Genomic DNA, 17,935 nt, shown 5'->3' with positions numbered 1-17,935 from the left:
ACATATTAAAATTCCTCTGTAAGTCAAATTGTGCTACCAAAAAAAAAATTGAAGTAAATTGGTACCATATAGTCAAGTGTTTTACTGGGCAAATCTGTAGTTCATTTATATACAGTTCCTATAAAAGATATTAAAAAGTAGCTTTCTAATAAACAGCTAAGAACAAAGACCAATGTAAGATAGTTTAACAATTTACATAGGGGCAACTAAGTGGTACAGTGGAAAGAATAACGACCCTGGAATCAGAAGGACCTGAGTTCAAATGTAGCTTCAGATCAACTGTGTGATATTGGGCAAGTCATTTTACCCCACTGTCTTGCAAAAACAAACAAAAAAAGAATATCTTATGTGTTCACACATATATTATTTACATTTTACACACACACACACACACACACACACACACACTTCTATTTTTAAAAAATATCAACCTCAGGTGATCCCTTCAGGATTACTGGAAACTTCAGTTCTCAACTAGGAAATGAAATGTTTATAGGAAAGATCATCTTCCCAAGAGACAACATATATCCTCATAATTCCAGGGTCCAGACAAGTTTCTAATATCAAATTGTTTCTTAATAAAATTTTTCTGCTATTCTTGTTTATATTTAAGATGCCTTTCCTTTTACCAAAAGATAACCTCTAGGTGGTTAATGATTTTTGAGATAAAAAGTATTTAACAAATCCTATTATCATTATTTGGCATCTATTCTAAACTATCTGATAATATACTTGGTGCCTTAACAAGTCAATATAATTTAATAAAATTTATCATATAAGACAATTCATTGCATTAACACTATTTCTTATGATCTTAAATCAACACAACAGTCAGAACTTTTCTATATGCTATTTCTAGAGAGACAAAGAAGGGTAAAAGATAATCCTTATCCTCAAGGAATTTACAATCTAGCGGAAGACGACAACCCAGAAAAGAAAACTGAAGAATGGATGGAAGAGAAGTATCTGACAAGGGAGAAGAATGGATGGGAAATGAAGCCATGGTTAAACTGAGTTGCCTCTTTAAAAAGAGGTAGGTCTCAGGGATGGTGGGTACTAAGAAGGTATAAGATCCTAGTTGGCAGTGATCTTGCAAGGGGAAAATGATAGGGATAAAGTCATCTCCTTTGAGGGCAATGTGTAAAAAGGGAATGGATAGGGGAGTTTAAGATCTCCAGATTTCAGTGTGAGGAAGGTAGAATGAGTGTAAAGGAACAGCATTGGGAAAAGGGCGAATAATATCTTCCAGTTGGAAGAGAGTTGATTCAAGGATGTCTTAGTGGTGCTTTATCCTTCAATGGCAAGACTAAGAGCAGGATGACTACATCTCTAAAGATCATTTCTTCTCCTTCCTTCTTTTCCACTTTAATCCTCTATTACTAGATACAAAATATTTGACTTCATCCCAGATTCATAGCTTGTTCGTATACTCCAAACATAAAAAAATTCCAAAAAAAAGTGAAAACACTATAGTATTTGATGTTTAACACAAACTTTTTTTTCTATTAAAAGCATACTACCAACATAATAATGTTGAGAATATAGCATTTTTCAAGGAATTATTAAAGCCCAATATTGTTTCTAAGCTAAAAAGAGAGAGAGCCAAGCAAGGCAGAGTAAAGAGAAGGACTCACTTAGCTCTCCCCCAAAACCCCTCCAAATATCTTTAAATTATGCCTCAAAACAAATTCTACAGAAAAGACAGAATGAAACAATTTTCCTCCCCAAGACAACTTAGAAGAATGGCAGGTATGGTCTGTTGCAGATGAAAGAGGAGCACAGTCCAGAACAGATGGGGATCCAGCAAACCAGAAGCAGCCTTGGGGCAACAGAGTCAGAGGCAGCAGTGGCTATTTCCAGAACTCTCAGCCCACAGACAGTAAGTTGGTCGACAAGTTAGAAGGAGATTTACAGAGGGTCCCTTTGCTAGCACAAGGACTGGGACTCTTGCACAGCCTAAACTCAGATCTAGATTGCAGTTCAGAGTCTTGGTCCCAGAGTGAGGAGGAATACTAGCACTTGTGGCCACAAGGGAGTAGGGCCTCTGGTCCAGGGGTGAAAGAGTGCTTGTGGTCACTCACAAAACTATACATAGTACAGAAGAGGAGTAAACACACCTCGCTCTGGATCATACTACCTTGTAAGAGTCCAAAACTCACAGGTCCCCAGAATTAACTATGAAAACAGATGCACAAAAAAAAAAAAAACCCTGAAGCTTGAGACAGTGGCCCCTCTACTTGGAAGCAAAGCCCCATTTCAGCACAGAGTTGAAATAAAGAAATAGGCTAGAAAATAAGCAAACAACAGAAAAAAATTCTGACCACAGAAAGTTACTATGATGACAAGGATGATCAAAATAGTCAGAAGACAAAATCAAAATTCCTGCATCCAGAGCCCCAAAGAAAAATAGGAATTGGTTTCAGGCCATGGAAGGGCTCAAAAAAGGTTTTAAACATAAAGAGAGATGGATGAAAAATTGGAAAGAGAAATGAGAGTGATACAAGATAATCGTGGGAAAAAATCAACAGTTCAGTAAAGGCACAAAAAAAATCAAAGAAAATAACATCTTAAAAAATAACAGGTCAAATGGCAAGAGGTACAAAACTTCAATGAAGAAAAAATAACTTGAAAAGCAGAATTGGCCAAATGGAAAAAGATGTACAAAAATTCACTGAAGAGAAGAATTCCTTAAAAAAGAATTGGCCAAATGGAAAAGGTAGTACAAAAGCTCAATGAAGAAAACAATTCCTTAAAAGTTGGACTTGGGCATGTGGAAGCTAATGGCTTTAGAAAGAATCAATCAAGAAACAATAAAATAAAATCCAAAGAATGAAAAAAATAGAGGAAAATGTAAAATATCTCTCATTGGAAATATGATCTGAAGTGACCTGGAAAACAGATCCAGAAGAGATGATTTAAGAATCCTTAAAGTCATGATTTAGACATCTTTCAATGAATTTTCAAGGAAAGTTGCCCTGATATCCTAGAAATGGAGAGTAAAATAAAAACTGAAAGAATCCACTGGTCACTTCCTGAAAGCAAGAGTCCAAAAAGAAAACTCCCAAGAATACTTTAACCAAATTCCATACCTCTCATATTAAGGAGAAACACTGCAAACAGCCAAAAAGAAACAATTCAAATATCATGAAACCAATGTCAGGTTAATACAAGATGTATCCAGGTTCTATACTAAAGAATGAGAGGATGTGGAATATGATATTCTGAAGGGCAAATGAGCTAGGATTGCAACCAAGAAGCTGAATATAATCCTTTAGGAGGAAAAATGGACATAAAATTTAAAAAAAAGAGGGCTTCCACACATTTCTGTTGAAAATACTAGAGTTGAATAGAAAATTTAACTTTTAAATACAAGATGCAAAAGAAACATAAAAAGGTAAAGAGGAAAGAGAAATCATAAGGGATTCAATAAGGTTAAACTGTTTACATTCCTACATAGGAAAATGAGATATATAATTCCTAAAACTTTCACATTATTAGGGCAGTTAGACATAGACAGAAAGCAGAGGTGTGAGTTGAATGTGATGGTTTGATTGTCTTTTAAAAAATAGAATTAAGAGGGCAACTCAGTAGCAAAGTGGTTAGAGTGTTGGGCCTGGCATCAGGACTTGAGTTGAAATCCAGCCTCAGACACTTACAAGCTGTGTGACCTTGAGCAAGTCACTTAACTCCTACTGCCTAAAAAATCAAAATCAAAAAATAGAATTTAAGGGATGAGAAAGAAGAAAGCACTGGGAGAAGAAAGGGAGAGGTAGAATTGGATAAATTATCTCTTTTATAAGAGACCTGAAAGAGATCTTACAGAGAAAGGGCAAAGTGGGAAGTGGGGAGGGGAAAGTATATCAAGTAAGACAGATTGAAGACCTGGAATTTGATTTCAGAGATTCACAAGCAACCAATGAATAAAGGCAATACTTAGAAATACCCTGGTCTCTTCGAGGAAAGATACAATGAGTTTAATACATTGAGACTTACTATAATTCTAAAATTAGTGCTGAATGGGAAGAACATGTTTAATTCAATTAACATCTATGTTATATTATTCCCATTGTAAATTCTTAGAGCTGTACTAATAGATACAACAGATTAGAAAGCATCCTCACTAAAACTCATTTATTTGTTTTTATAACTACATGCAATGGTAGTTTTTAACCAATCATTTTTTCTGCAAGGTTTTGAATTTTACATTTTTCTCCCTCCCTACTCCCCCGATAGAAAGCAATCTGATATAGGCTCTACATTTATAAGCATGCTAAACAACAGATCCAGACTGATCATGTTGTGAAAAAAGAATCAAATCCAAATGTTAGAAACATTACAGAAGGAAAAAATGACAGAAGACAACTTTTAAAAACTGAAGATAATAAGCTTTGGTGTTCATTTAAACTTCATAGAACTTTCTTGGATATGGATGCATTTTCCACCATAAATCTTTTAAATTTGACTTTGGTTATAATACTGCTAAAATGAACAAGTCCATCATAGTTGATCATCATCCCATGTTCTTGTTAGTGTATATAATGTTCTGGTTCTGCTCATTTCACTCAAGATCAATTCATGGAAGTCTTTTCAGGCTTTTCTGAAATCGCATCCTTCATGATTTCTTATAGAACAATAGCATTCCATCACATACATATGACATAATTTGTTCAATCATTTCCCCGACTGATGGGTATCCCTTCAATTTCCAGTTCTTTGCCCCTACAAAAAGAGCTGCTATGAATATTTTTCTATATGTGGGATTTTTATCCTTTTTCATATCTCTTCAGGATATAGACCCAATAGTGGTATTACTGGATCAAAGGGTATGCACAGTAAAACTCATACAATATTAACTTAACAGAGCTCATCCCCCTAAGTCAGTTATAGAAACACTAGCTCACTTAAAAAGTGGAAAAATACTGACATTCATAAACACATAATAAAAAAACTGAAAGCCTACAGAAATACTTTTGGAACAAGTGGGCATTACTTAAACAAGCAATGGTGAAAGGTGATACTAGGGACATATCACTGGGTTCATCAAATGGTTAATCTCCAGATGGTCTATGAAATGGCTAAGATTCATAAATGAAATCAAAAGGGATGGCATCAGTATGAATTTAGTCAACAACATGTAGGCAAAGAAATAATCACACAAATGAATGAATCATTCAGACTTGTTTGCTAGGTAACTCACTATCATTAGAAATTGCAGAAAGATCATCCTTAAGGAACACAGACTTAGTGGTAAATGTATATATTATACCAGAGTTATAAAAAACAAGCAAGACCTCTTGGCTTATACCTTAGATCTCTTGTATTATACATCAGAAGTCCACTATCCTATGATACTAATATGATCTTGATAATTAAAAAAAAACAGAGAAAGAAAACTACAAATCAATATCCTTACTGAATACTGACACAAAATTTTTAAATAAAATATTAGCATGTACAGCAGCATAATGAGAAACTCCTTCTTCCAAAGCCGATCAATAACCTGTTCTGAAACTTACTCTGAGATGTTAAGAAAGTAAGTGATTAACTCACTGTCACACAGTCCACGTGAGTCATAATGTGAGCTAGAAACTACATCTTTCTGTCTTGGATAATGATGCAATACTACCTCTCAAAGTAATTTTCATATAAAGGAAAGCAGGAATATGGTTCAATAGTTATTAAAGAAGGTTAACAATAGAAGGTATATTAAGAATCAAGAAATGCCCAAGAAGTACAACCAGACGAGAGTAACTCCAAGTTAGCTTCATGCATGGTCTGACAGGAAAAAATGGCTTATACAAAAAGACTACAAAAATACTTAAACAAAATTGGAATATAAATTAAATATATAATTATATATGAAAATTATGAATAAATTAAAAATTAGAATTTATAAGTATATATTATAATTATCAAATTATAAATAAAAACAAATAAAAATTATTTTTTTAGTTAAAAAAAGCAATCTAGAACTAGAAGACAAAAATAGTTTGGAACAAAACATGAAAAACCTTACCCAACTAATGGACTCTCTGAAGATTAGACTGTATTAAAAGGAACTCAATGTTATATAACAGAAATATAATAAAAATAAAACACTTTTTTTTAAAAATTGAAGGTTTCTCTGATGCTGAATGAGATGAGCAGAACCAGAAAAACACTGTACACCCTAACAGCAACATGGGAGTGATGATCAACCTTGATGGACTCGCTCATTCCATCAATGCAACAATCAGGGACAATTTGAGGCTGTCTGCAATGGAGAATACCATCTGTATCCAGAGAAAGAACTGTGGAATCTGAATAAAGACTAAGGACTATTATCTTTAATTTAGGAAAAAAAACCTGATATCTTATCATCTGATCTTGCTATCTCTTATACTTTATATTTCTTCCTTAAGGATATGTTTTCTCTCTCATCACATTCAATGTGGATTAATGTATACCATGGAAACAATGTAAAGATTGACAAATTCCCCTCTGTGGAGGTGGGGGAGGGAAGTAAGATTAGGGGGAAAATTGTAAAACTCAAAATAAATAAAATCTTTTAAAAAAATGAAGGTTTCTACTAACTAAAGTCAAAAAGAGATAATTTAGAAATAATAGAACTCCCTAGAGAAGGTGACAAAAATCTAGATATCTTGTTTTGTGAAAACACAACTGAAAACTGCCCAGATATACCAGAACCAAAGGACAAAGTGAAAACAGAAAGAACCCACGTATCACCTACTGAAAGTAAACCCCCAAAATGAGAAGACCTAAAAATGTCATAAGTAAAATTCTAGGATTCTGAGTCAAAGAAAAAATTATGCAAATAAACAAAAAAGAAAAAACCTAAAATATCAAGTGCCAAAGTATAGTAAGTTCAGTAAGTTTCTCAAACTATATTCCTGATAGGGGGAAAAAAAAGGCTGATTTCTTTTGAAAGTACTCAGCATTTCCATATCAGTGACCTTTCCCACTAGGTAAGAAGTCAAGACCTGTGAGTATTTTCCCCATGTTAATTACAAACCCAGGAAGACAAATATGAGAAAATTGGAAAACTTGCCCTTATGAGGCTTAAAGTTCAAAAAGAGGTAACAATTCATCAGCTGGTACTTATATAAGGATGATAATCTTGAAGAAGCAATTGGGCAACTGAATATTGTGCAAAACCTTCATAGTCAGGCCACCATGATTTCCCCCCCATTCTTTGCTTATGAAGAAATGTTCCCTTCTATCTCAGTTCAGGTGGTCATCTTGGACAGATGGTCTTGCATAAAGGTTTGCAGTAAAGCCTAGAGAATATTATTTAATAATATCTTCATATCTAACCTATATTTTGTCATTTTTATTTTAACCATTTTATATATATATATAGTTTTTGCAAGGCAATGGGGTTAAGTGGCTTGCCCAAGGCCACACCAGTAATTATTAAGCATCTGAGGCCAGATTTGAACTTAGGTACTCCTGACTCCAGGGCTGGTGCTCTAATCACTGCGCCACCTAGCTGCCCCTAACCATTATATTTTTAAGGTTAACAGAAGGAACCAGTTAGGACCTCATAATCCTTGGGACAACTACTACAAAAGTGAAAAAAATGTTGGAATTTGTAATGACAAAAGACAGAAGATAGACTTAAAAATAAGAATAATTTATGTTGCAAGACAGAAATACAATCCTAAAGAGGTAGAAACAAAGTAACAAGTTAAAAATAAAGAAACAAGTAAATATCCCCTTAATCTTAATGTCTTCCAAAGTGAGGTTTCTGTTTGAAAAGAATATATTAGGAAAGAATGGGGTGGGAATTACTTTTTCTGATAACTGGAGTACACAAGAAAAATATATAAGAATGGAGGAAACAGACATTACATAATCTTTACCTTTATCTGAACACACAAAACAAGATTCAGCACACACATAAAGTCTGCTGTAGAAAATACTTTTTTTAAACTGAACAAGAAAACTGGCAGTAAAAAAGAAAAGGAAGATTGCAGATTGGATGGTAGACTGTAAAGGAAGGGTTAAAAGGAAAGAAAGAAAAGGAAAAAAAGAGAACCAAGATTCAGCAAGGAAAACAGAAAAGAGGCAAAGGAGAGGAAAACCATTTCAATTCCAGTTAACAGAATGCTCACAATCCTTGCTCACAACATTCTAAAGATTGGGAAGATCATGTGCTGAGTTATCTGCCACATGTGTAGACATACTTAAATTGTAATGTTTCTTAAAAGTCAAGAGAAGTTTCTATAGCAGCGATCCTAAATCACAGACCCCTTACAAACATACCTACACATACATGAATATACATGCATATATGAATACACATATGCTTATAGTTACACATACACAAAATTTTGTAAATGTGATATATACAATTTGTATATATACATGTATACGTGTGTATGTATATATATATATATATATATATATTATAACATATACACACACAAAACAATTTTCAATCTCATGATTCCAACTGCCTTGCCTAGTAAACACTTTAAACTTAATGTTCCATTTTTGCAATTGTTCTGGCATTTTAGTTGTGTCCGATTGTTTACAACTCTTTATACACAACAGACACACACACACACACACACACACACACACACACACACACAGATTTTTTTTTAATGTGGGGGAGTATGCTTCTCAAGTGAAATCATAATCCTTTGCAGTTACCCAAGGAAGCACAGATAACCACCATCACAAATTCTTGGTGAGATGATAATTAAGAGCTATCAACTAACACTTTTTTCACTTTAGATTTAATTGTTTTAGTTAAGTAGTTTACTTCTTCCTCAAAGGTTTTTCATTTTACTTTCATATTGTAACTAGCATTACTGGTCTGAAGGAATTATTCATCTCATAGTATTCTGGGAATCATTTTCTCATCTGACTTAATTGTTTTACTAATTCTTACCATATTCTTCTAAGATAGAAAGCAACAGAAATCACTTATTATTAACTTCAGAAAGAGTAGTTGAGAGACTAAGTAATATTCAATGTTAGGCAGAAGGTCTGATCACCTAGTAGAGGTAGGTTTCTTGACACTCAAGGTGTGGTATTTTAACTAAGATACCCTCTGTTGTCTGTCTCTCCACTGGAATATCTGGAGTCTAGGAGAAAGGGCAGCCAAAGGTTACAGTTTAAAATTTCTAAAGCTGCCCTTTAAGGCCTCCCAGTTCCAGTCTAAATGCCAAAGGTAGAAGATCATTAACTATCTTTTCCATATCCCCCATTCAGCTTGACCTTGGTTCATATGGGTACCATCTCAAAACCAAGGATGAAATCCAAAGAAACTGAAAGGAGAACCAATGACTGTGCAAACATTTGTTCGGACAGGAATAAGGTCTTCCAATACTCAATTACACCAGGTATTTGCTATATTTTATTTCTAAAGTTTGTTTGTCAGTTTGATAAATGTGGAAAGCATCTATAGCCAAAACCTGAACTGGATTTCATTTATAAATCTAACTGAACAAAACCCAATCTGCTTGATGATTTGAATTCTGACATTTAAGTTATACTTGGGAGATGCAGCCAGCAAGTGACATCATAAAGCAAAATGTATTCAGTGATTAAGTGAAAAAAAATTAGAGCCAGATTTTAGAGGACAGGCCCATCTCAGAATAAGAAATTGGAATTTTTTCATGCAAAATAATGAGAAGCTAACAAGGTTAGGAAATGTTGGAATGAAGACTTTTTCCTTCTAACCAGTGCCAGGCAATACCAACCCAATGCCACACATTCATTTTTCTTAAATCTCTTTTTATTTATAAATGGTCTTATAAGGAAGCAATGGACTAATTGATGCTTCAGAAGTGTGACTTTTCGCTCCTTCATCCAAGCTTAACATCTGAAGAGAAAAATGCTCAGGTACAGTGGTAAGAGAATTATACTATTATACCATTATACTATTATATTAACAACTAATTATTAATTTGTGATCTACCCTTTTTTCCTTCATTTTTGTTAAAACTCAGTTACTGAAAGGTCAGTCAATCTCTGAAGGGAATGGTTGAGTGATGAGATTTGCTCCTAAACCTCTTAGGCACATGCTCAATGGACAGGACCCCACCTAACTGGGAGACCAGAATCCATTCTGGGAGAATGTTTGCCAAGAGGATAAACACCAGTCTCCTTTTTTAGAGTTTAGGGTAACTCAATTCATGAAGGGGAAAACTAGCTACAGAGGTAAAGATGGAGATGGATTTCCTTGCCCAGATACTTTGAGGTTGCTGAGTCTCAAATTCAAGCCACATTCTCAACATAAGAAGCTGAAGATTTTTAAGCCCATCTCCGGAATGCCCTTTCAGAAAGGATTTAAGGTATTTCAGAGAGCCCCTTCCACCCAGTGTCCTAGGTCACCAAGAAGAAAAATCACTGACCATCAATTTATTGATTACCGATTAGCCTAATTAGCAAAGTGGTTATTAATTACCCAGAAACTGTCTCTCAGGGTTTTCATTTGTCACAGTGGGAAAAGATTTAAGTTAAACATTACATTCAACCAAGGAAACAATGTCAAATCTGAGTACATAAGTGAAGCCTGGAGAAAGTGAGTTAGGGAAGAGGGGACTTAAAGATGGATCTGTGGGTATCTTTGGATGAACAAACTCATCAATCCAGGGAGGTAAGAAAGGTTTCTACTTTAATTCATGGTTACACTGTTTACAAGTTACAACATAAACTGTTTCCAAGAAGGTAATAAAGTTAAGAAAAAGGGAAAGTTGAAAGAGAGTAGCAAAGGGGATAGTAATGATGTTAAAAGGCTTCGAAGAAGGCTAAGAAAACAAACTTAGATCAACACAGATCCAGCAGTAGTCCAGTAGCCCAGAGCTAGACTCGTGAAAGGGAAAAAAGATCAAAGGAGACAGGCAGAAAGTGAAGCAGGAAAAGAGAGCCTACCTAAGTGGATCTTTGCTCAAATACATTTCCATGGTGGTGCTTGAGGAGTGTTTTAACACCTGGCTCTAGGTATTTTCCAATGTGCATGCCACAGGGACAATTCCCAAGAAGTCATTAAGACAGCAGTCACTGAGCAATTGGGACTAGACCTCCTGCCCCAAAGGGCATGACCAAGGTCAGACTTATTGTTAAAGCCCAAAGTGGCTTAGGAAATGAGTATCACAAAAAAGCCAACACAGAATGGAAGAACACCCTCCCACACACACACACACACACACACACACACACACACACACACACAGTACAGAAAAGTTTTCAATATTAAAACATTTTATCTCAGAGTTCCCCTGGTTCAAAAGTACTTTTTCATCTTTCTTTTAAGACCCTTTTGGATCTTTGGGGTGTTTGTAAAGGGAAAAGGGAAAAGTTAATCTACTGAGCTTTGAAATGGAAAAGGAAAAAATCAACAACAAAGGAATCTATTACACAGCAAGAAAGAAAAGGCACATGACACCATCTTCCCAGTCACCCAGGTTCACAAGTAGGCATCCTCTCTTGTCTCCCATATCCAACCTGCACTAAGGCCTGTTGATCTTACCTTATAATATCTCCATCACACTCTGTCACCATCCCAGCCCAAATCCTCATCACCTAATACTTGGACTGCTGTTGAGTGCTGCTGATGGGTCTCCCTGCCCCAAGTATCCCCTTACTCCTCCACTCATTTCTCAAACTGATTTTCCTGAAACCTACCTATCTTAGACCCCTGCCTCCTACTCAATAAACTCCTCCATGTTTAAATATTAACTCCTCTTTGAATGTTTAAAGTCTTTTGGAACCTGTCTCCCCATTACCTTTCCAGTCCTCTTACACCTCTCCAGATATTCTATAATCCAGGGACACTGGCCTCCTGGCTGTGCTTTAAACAGGACTTTATCTTCCAGCTCCAGGCATTTCCCCATGCATAGAATGCTCTCCCTCCACATACATCTCTGCCTCCTGACTTCACCAATTTTCTTCAAATCCTAACTGAAATTCAATCTTCTTTAAAAAGTCTATATCCTGGGCAGCTAGGTGGCACAGTGGTTGGAGCACTGGCCCTGGAGTCAGGAGTACATGATTTCAAATCCTGGCCTCAGACACTTAATTACCTAGCTGTGTGGCCTTGGGCAAGCCACTTAACCCCATTTGCCTTGGAAAAACCCTAAAAAATTAATATTATTATTAATAATAATAATAACCTAGTTTATGACCTTGGGCAAATCACTTAACCCCATGCCTTACAAAAAAACAAACCAAAAGAAAAGTCTATATCCTAACCTCCCTTAATTCTGATACTCTCACTGTTAAGTATCTCAATTTATCCTGTATACAGTTTGGTTTGTACATAGTTGTTTGCATGATGTCTCTATCTTAGGCTGACTGAGAACAGGGACTGCTGTCTTTTGCCTCTCTTAATATCCCCAACACTTATTACAGTGCTGGCACACATTTTTATAGACTCACTGACTAGCAGAGATAATTCCCTTCTCAAAGTTTGGCTATGGCTCTTAATATGTGCAAAACAGAGGGCAACACATTTTCTCAAAGGCAGACAAATTAATAAACAAAGCACTGTCTATATATTTATATCAAAAGATTATAAAAGAATTTATTCCAATTCTCTGTGATAAGAAATAATTACTGCCCTTGGGAATAACCAAGCACATTTCAATAAATGAAAAAACAAATGGGGGGTGGCGTAGTGGTTAAAGCACCGGCCCTGGAGTCAGGAGTACCTGGGTTCAAATCCAGTCTCAGACACTTAATTACCTAGCTGTGTAGCCTTGGGCAAGCCACTTAACCCCGTTTGCCTTGCAAAAACCTAAAAAGAAAAATATTAAGACAGTGAGCAGGAAAAAAAAAATTAAGAGAATACACTAAAATGTGAAACAAGCAAAGAGAACTTCCAAAACCTGTTGTTTGACAAGGAGACTAATCCTTTCATGTATCTATACTTAACAAATGGCAAAATCATAGGATATAACCCTCTAATAATAAATAATATCATGTCACTTTTTTTACCAGACAATTGTTTATGGAATAGTTTCTTGTTACTTGGACTTTATTTAAGAGAACAGAAATGTCTTTAAAAATATAAGCATGATAGTTTAATAAAAATATTGATATCTTATTCTATGCATTCTATTAAGAAAAATAAAAAATTCTACTTCCCCACAACTAACAACTACTTCTAGCAGTTCTTCAATGAATGGTACTATATTTCTACTCTACAACCAGACCTGTGGGGTTGTACCATCAGAGATATACAAAGGTCTGAGATCAGCTTGTAGTATTTATCATGTGGTAGAGTCTAAACATACATGATGCCAAAATGGCCCCAACATAAACAAAATTTTTTTAAAAGGTGTAACAGTATGTACCACACCACTTAGAATTTATGTGTTGTTTTATACTGGTCAAAAATTATTTGTCTTATCTCTTCTCATAGTTTACAAACTTCCTAAAAGCAAAAAAAAATCTTCCAATGTATATTACAAAAGTCTAAAAATTAAAAATAAAAGTATTAAAATTTTGCAGTTTCATATAAGTATTGCTAGCTATTATCAAACATAACTGTCTAAGACAGAATGAGGGAAAAGTTGTGGGCTCATAAAAAGTTTTGCAGGTTTAAATATCTGCAATGCTAAATTACCTAGCAGATGCTTTAACTAACTATATGCATTTTTTTTACTTTTGCAAGGCAATCAGGTTAAGTGACTTACCCAAAATCATACAGCTAATTAAATATCAAGTGTAAGAGACCAAATTTGAACTCAGGTTCTCCTGAATCCAGGGCCTGTGCTCTATCCACTGCACTACCTAGTTATCCCTTACACTAAGTGAAAAATACATATTCATTAGCTGGTCTCTTAGAACAAACCAAGAGGACAGAATTTAACAGAATTTGGTACCTAAAAAGAATGAAACCAAATTAGAAGAAAAATTCATTTAGAAACTATGTTAGGTAAAAACAACTTTTTTTTTTTTTTAGGTTTTTGCAAGGCAAATGGGGTTAAGTGGCTTGCCCAAGGCCACACAGCTAGGTAATTATTAAGTGTCTGAGACTGGACAAAACAACTTTTGAAAGAAAGAATGAATATAGTCTTATGGTCCTCATGACTTCTCATAAGGAATTTGCAGTTACTTTTAATACTTAAAACTTATTTCATGAAACATTACTATTATCCTAGTAAACATAGGTCAGTTTAAAGACAAACTATAACATACTTGAAGCAGAGAAATACACAAAGAGTAAAGGTTTAAAGGGCTGGAGCAGAATATATTATACTTCAGTTGAAGTAAAAAAAAAAACAGGTAGCAATTATGAACTCAGACAAAGCAAAAGTAAAAATAGATATAAACTAGGGATAAGGACAGAAGCTATGTCTTCCTAAAAGGTACCATGGGGGTGGCTAGGTAGTGCAGTGGATAGAGCACCAGCCCTGGAGTCAGGAGTACCTGAGTTCAAATCCGGCCTCAGACACTTAATAATTACTTAGCTGTGTGGCCTTGGGCAAGCCACTTAACCCCATTGCCTTGCAAAAAATCCTTAAAAAAAAACCTTAAAAAAAAGAAGAGAATGTAAAATGAGTTACAGAAAGACATAGACAGCAAAACTATTCTAATAAAGAGGCTTAATTCCCTTCTCTTGAAGCTAGATGAATCTAACTTCAAAATAAACAAGAAAGAAGTTAAGGAGGTAAATAGAATGTTATCTAAATTAGATCTGATAAACCTCTGGAGAAAACTGAATGGGGGTAGAAAAGAATATATCTTTTTCTCGGTGGTACATGGCACCTACACAAAAACCGACCATGTTCTAGGGCTTTAAAAATCTCACAATCAAATGTAGAGAGGCAGAAATAGTAAAGGCATCTTTTTAGATCATAATGCAATAAAAATTACATGACAAAAAGGGCTATGCCAAGATAGACTTAAAATTAACCGAAAACTAAATAACTTAATTCTAAAATATGAGTGAGTCAAACAATAAATCATAGAAAGAATTGTCTAAAACAATGACAATAATGAGGCAACATACCAACACTTGTGAGATGAAGTCAAAGCAGTTAATAGGGGAAATTTTGTATCTATAAATGCATACATGTATAAAATAGAGGAGATCAATGAATTGCGCATGCAACTTAAAAAAAAGCTAGAAAGAGAAAAAAATTAAAAATCTCCAATTAAATAGCAAATTAGAAATTCTAGAAAATCAAAATTCATAAATAAAACTAAAAGTTGGTTTTATGAAAAAACAATAAAATAGATAAACCTTTGATTAATTTGATTAAAAAAGAAATCAAATTACCAGTATTAAAAATGAAAAGGGTAAATTCATCATCAAAGAGTAGGCAATTAAACTAATAATTTAGAGCTATTTAGCTCAACTTGTGGGACAATAAATCTGACAATGTAAATAATATGGATGAATATCTACAAAAATACAAATTGTGCAGATTAACAGAGGAGGAAATAAAATACTTAAATAACTCCATATTAGAAAAAGAAATTGAACAAGCCATCAATGAACTCCCTAAGAAAAAATCTCCAGAGCCAGATGGATTCACAAGTGAATTCTACCAAACATTTAAAGAGCAATCAGTTCGAATCATTTTTATATATGTATAATTTTAAAAAATATATGAAGTTAGAATTCTATGACACCAATACGGTGCTAATACCTAAACCAAAACAGGAAAAAGAGAATTAAAGCTCAATTTCCCTGATGAATATAGATGCAAAAATTTCAAATAAAATATTAGCAAAGAAATAAATTACTGACATCCTCCAGAATATACTATGTCTATACTATATTTATGAAAAGGCCAAGAGTGCCTAAAGCTATGCCAATCACATAGGAAAATGCATATATTCATAAAAATGCTGGTGATAAATAATAAACTTAGTAATTAAATGCAGGAAAAGAACTTAGAGCCCAGAAATTATCCATTGTCCTCTCTCATAGATAAGCTTAAAAGAGGAATATATATATATATATATATATATATATATATATATATATGTATATCCAGAAGTACCATGAAAATATTGCTTCAATCAATAAAAGTAAACATTTTCAAAATTAATTTTAAAAGAGATTATATCATTTCAGGATAAAGTATTTTATAAATACCACATTGAGGTGGAGTCAAGAAAGCAGAATGAGAAACATTTTTGCCTAATTTTCACCCAAATACTTTCACCCAATGTGTCATTTTTCACCCAAAATGCCTACTCCTCAACAATCTAAAAAAAAAAAAAAGTATGATGAAATTCTGATTGGGAAAACCAAGGAAAAAGTCAGTCATCTTCTAGCCCAGGATAGTTAGGAAGACAAAGAGGCCTACCAAATGCTGGGGGTAGAGCCTAGTCAGGAGAGGAGCATAGTGGCAGTAGCAACAGGAAGAAGGAACATTTCAGTGTCAGGGAAATGGGGCTGAGTCATTTCATTAGAGCAGAAACATAGGGGCAGAAAGATTTCAGGGAATCCCTGAATGAGCACTGGATAGAGGAATGATCATCTGGCAAGTGTCATACATTACCCTGTTGTACATCACAATTCCATAGCCGGTAGGATATAAATGAGAGGTCCAAGCTGAATACTGAGCACAGAACAAGTTTCAGAAATTTTACTATGATGTTTTTAGTTCAAAAGAGAAGCAATCAGTTCTAGCCCGCACTGGATTAACATCGGTAGTTGAGATCAAGACCAAAAAGGAACTAGTAGTTCAGTCTCTCTGAACTTATAGAATCTCCTAGTAGGCTAACAGCTACTGAGTCCAGCAGCATTTTACTAAAACTTAACCATATACAAGCCAGGGGAGGCTGGGTGGCACAGTAGATAAAGCACTGGCCCTGGAGTCAGGAGTACCTGGGTTCAAATCCGGTCTCAGACACTTAATAATTACCTAGCTGTGTGGCCTTGGGCAAGCCACTTAACCCCATTTGCCTTGCAAAAACCTTAAAAAAAACCACACACCATACACAAGCCAACAAAAGCCAATCAGATCACACCACTTTAGGAACTTGCAAACTTGCAGACCACCAAACTGAGCCATGAAAGCAATACAGAGACAAAAAAAGACAGAAGCTCAGGCCAGACATGCCCATCAGAAGTAAGCAAAGCCAACACAAGCAAAAAGTGAAGAAGGAAGCTGAAGAATAAACAAGCAAACAAACAAACAAACAATATAAAAAAATTATAAAGAGCTACCTTTGGTGACAAGGAAACTCAAAACCAGAAAATCTATACAAAGCCTCAAAGAAAAATATAAATTGGGCATAAACCTAACAAGAATTCCTAGAAGAAGAGCTAAAGAGATTTTTTTAAAAGAGTTAAAAAACAAATAAGAATAAAAGAGGAAAAAATAAGTTTTTTTAAAAAAGATATGAAAAGAAAATTAAAAGCTTGATAGAAGAGGTATAAAGCCTTACTAAAGAAAAAACTCCTTGAAAATAAGAATCGGACAAATGAAAGCTAATCAGTCTAAGAAAAAGCAATAAATAATAAAGTTTTAAAAATGTGAAATCTTCGAAGCAGAGGAGAAAATAGAAATTAAAAGAAACCACCTTTGAAAAAAAAATTCCAATATGAAAACTGCCAGGATTATTGTAGCCACATTGTAAACAGTCAGGAAGAATTCAAGTACCATAGTCAGGATCACACAAGATTTAGCTGCCACCACTATAAAGGAACAGAAGACAAAGAATCTAATATTACAACTAAAAACAATGCATCCTATCCTACACTGGGGGTGGGAGGGAGAGGGAATGGACCTTTAATGAAATTAAGGGCCTTCAAATAGTCTTGATGAAAATACCAGAGTTGAGAAGAAAATCTGACAAGTAAACAGCATATTGAACTTTTTTACTTCAAAATTTCCCTTATTTTAGTACAAATACAAATGCCAGACTATTCGTGTTCTGGTATAATGGAAACAACATTAGATACATAGTCAAAACATTTGAGTTTGTGGACCAATACTGAAATTTACAAGCTGTG

General features: G+C 34.6%; 1 protein-coding gene across 5 annotated transcripts in view; it reads right to left on the bottom strand.

The window, feature by feature from the left end:
• Window positions 1-17,935, bottom strand: part of ATF6 (activating transcription factor 6) — a 281,713-nt gene that overhangs the window by 200,973 nt on the left and 62,805 nt on the right. The gene's annotated exons all lie outside the window — the stretch shown is intronic.

Source organism: Macrotis lagotis, chromosome 2 (assembly GCF_037893015.1).
Source record: "Macrotis lagotis isolate mMagLag1 chromosome 2, bilby.v1.9.chrom.fasta, whole genome shotgun sequence".
Classification (NCBI taxonomy): Eukaryota; Metazoa; Chordata; class Mammalia; order Peramelemorphia; family Peramelidae; genus Macrotis; species Macrotis lagotis.
The sequence above is the reverse complement of the archived record's forward strand: the minus strand, read 5'-3'. Positions and strand labels throughout refer to the sequence as shown.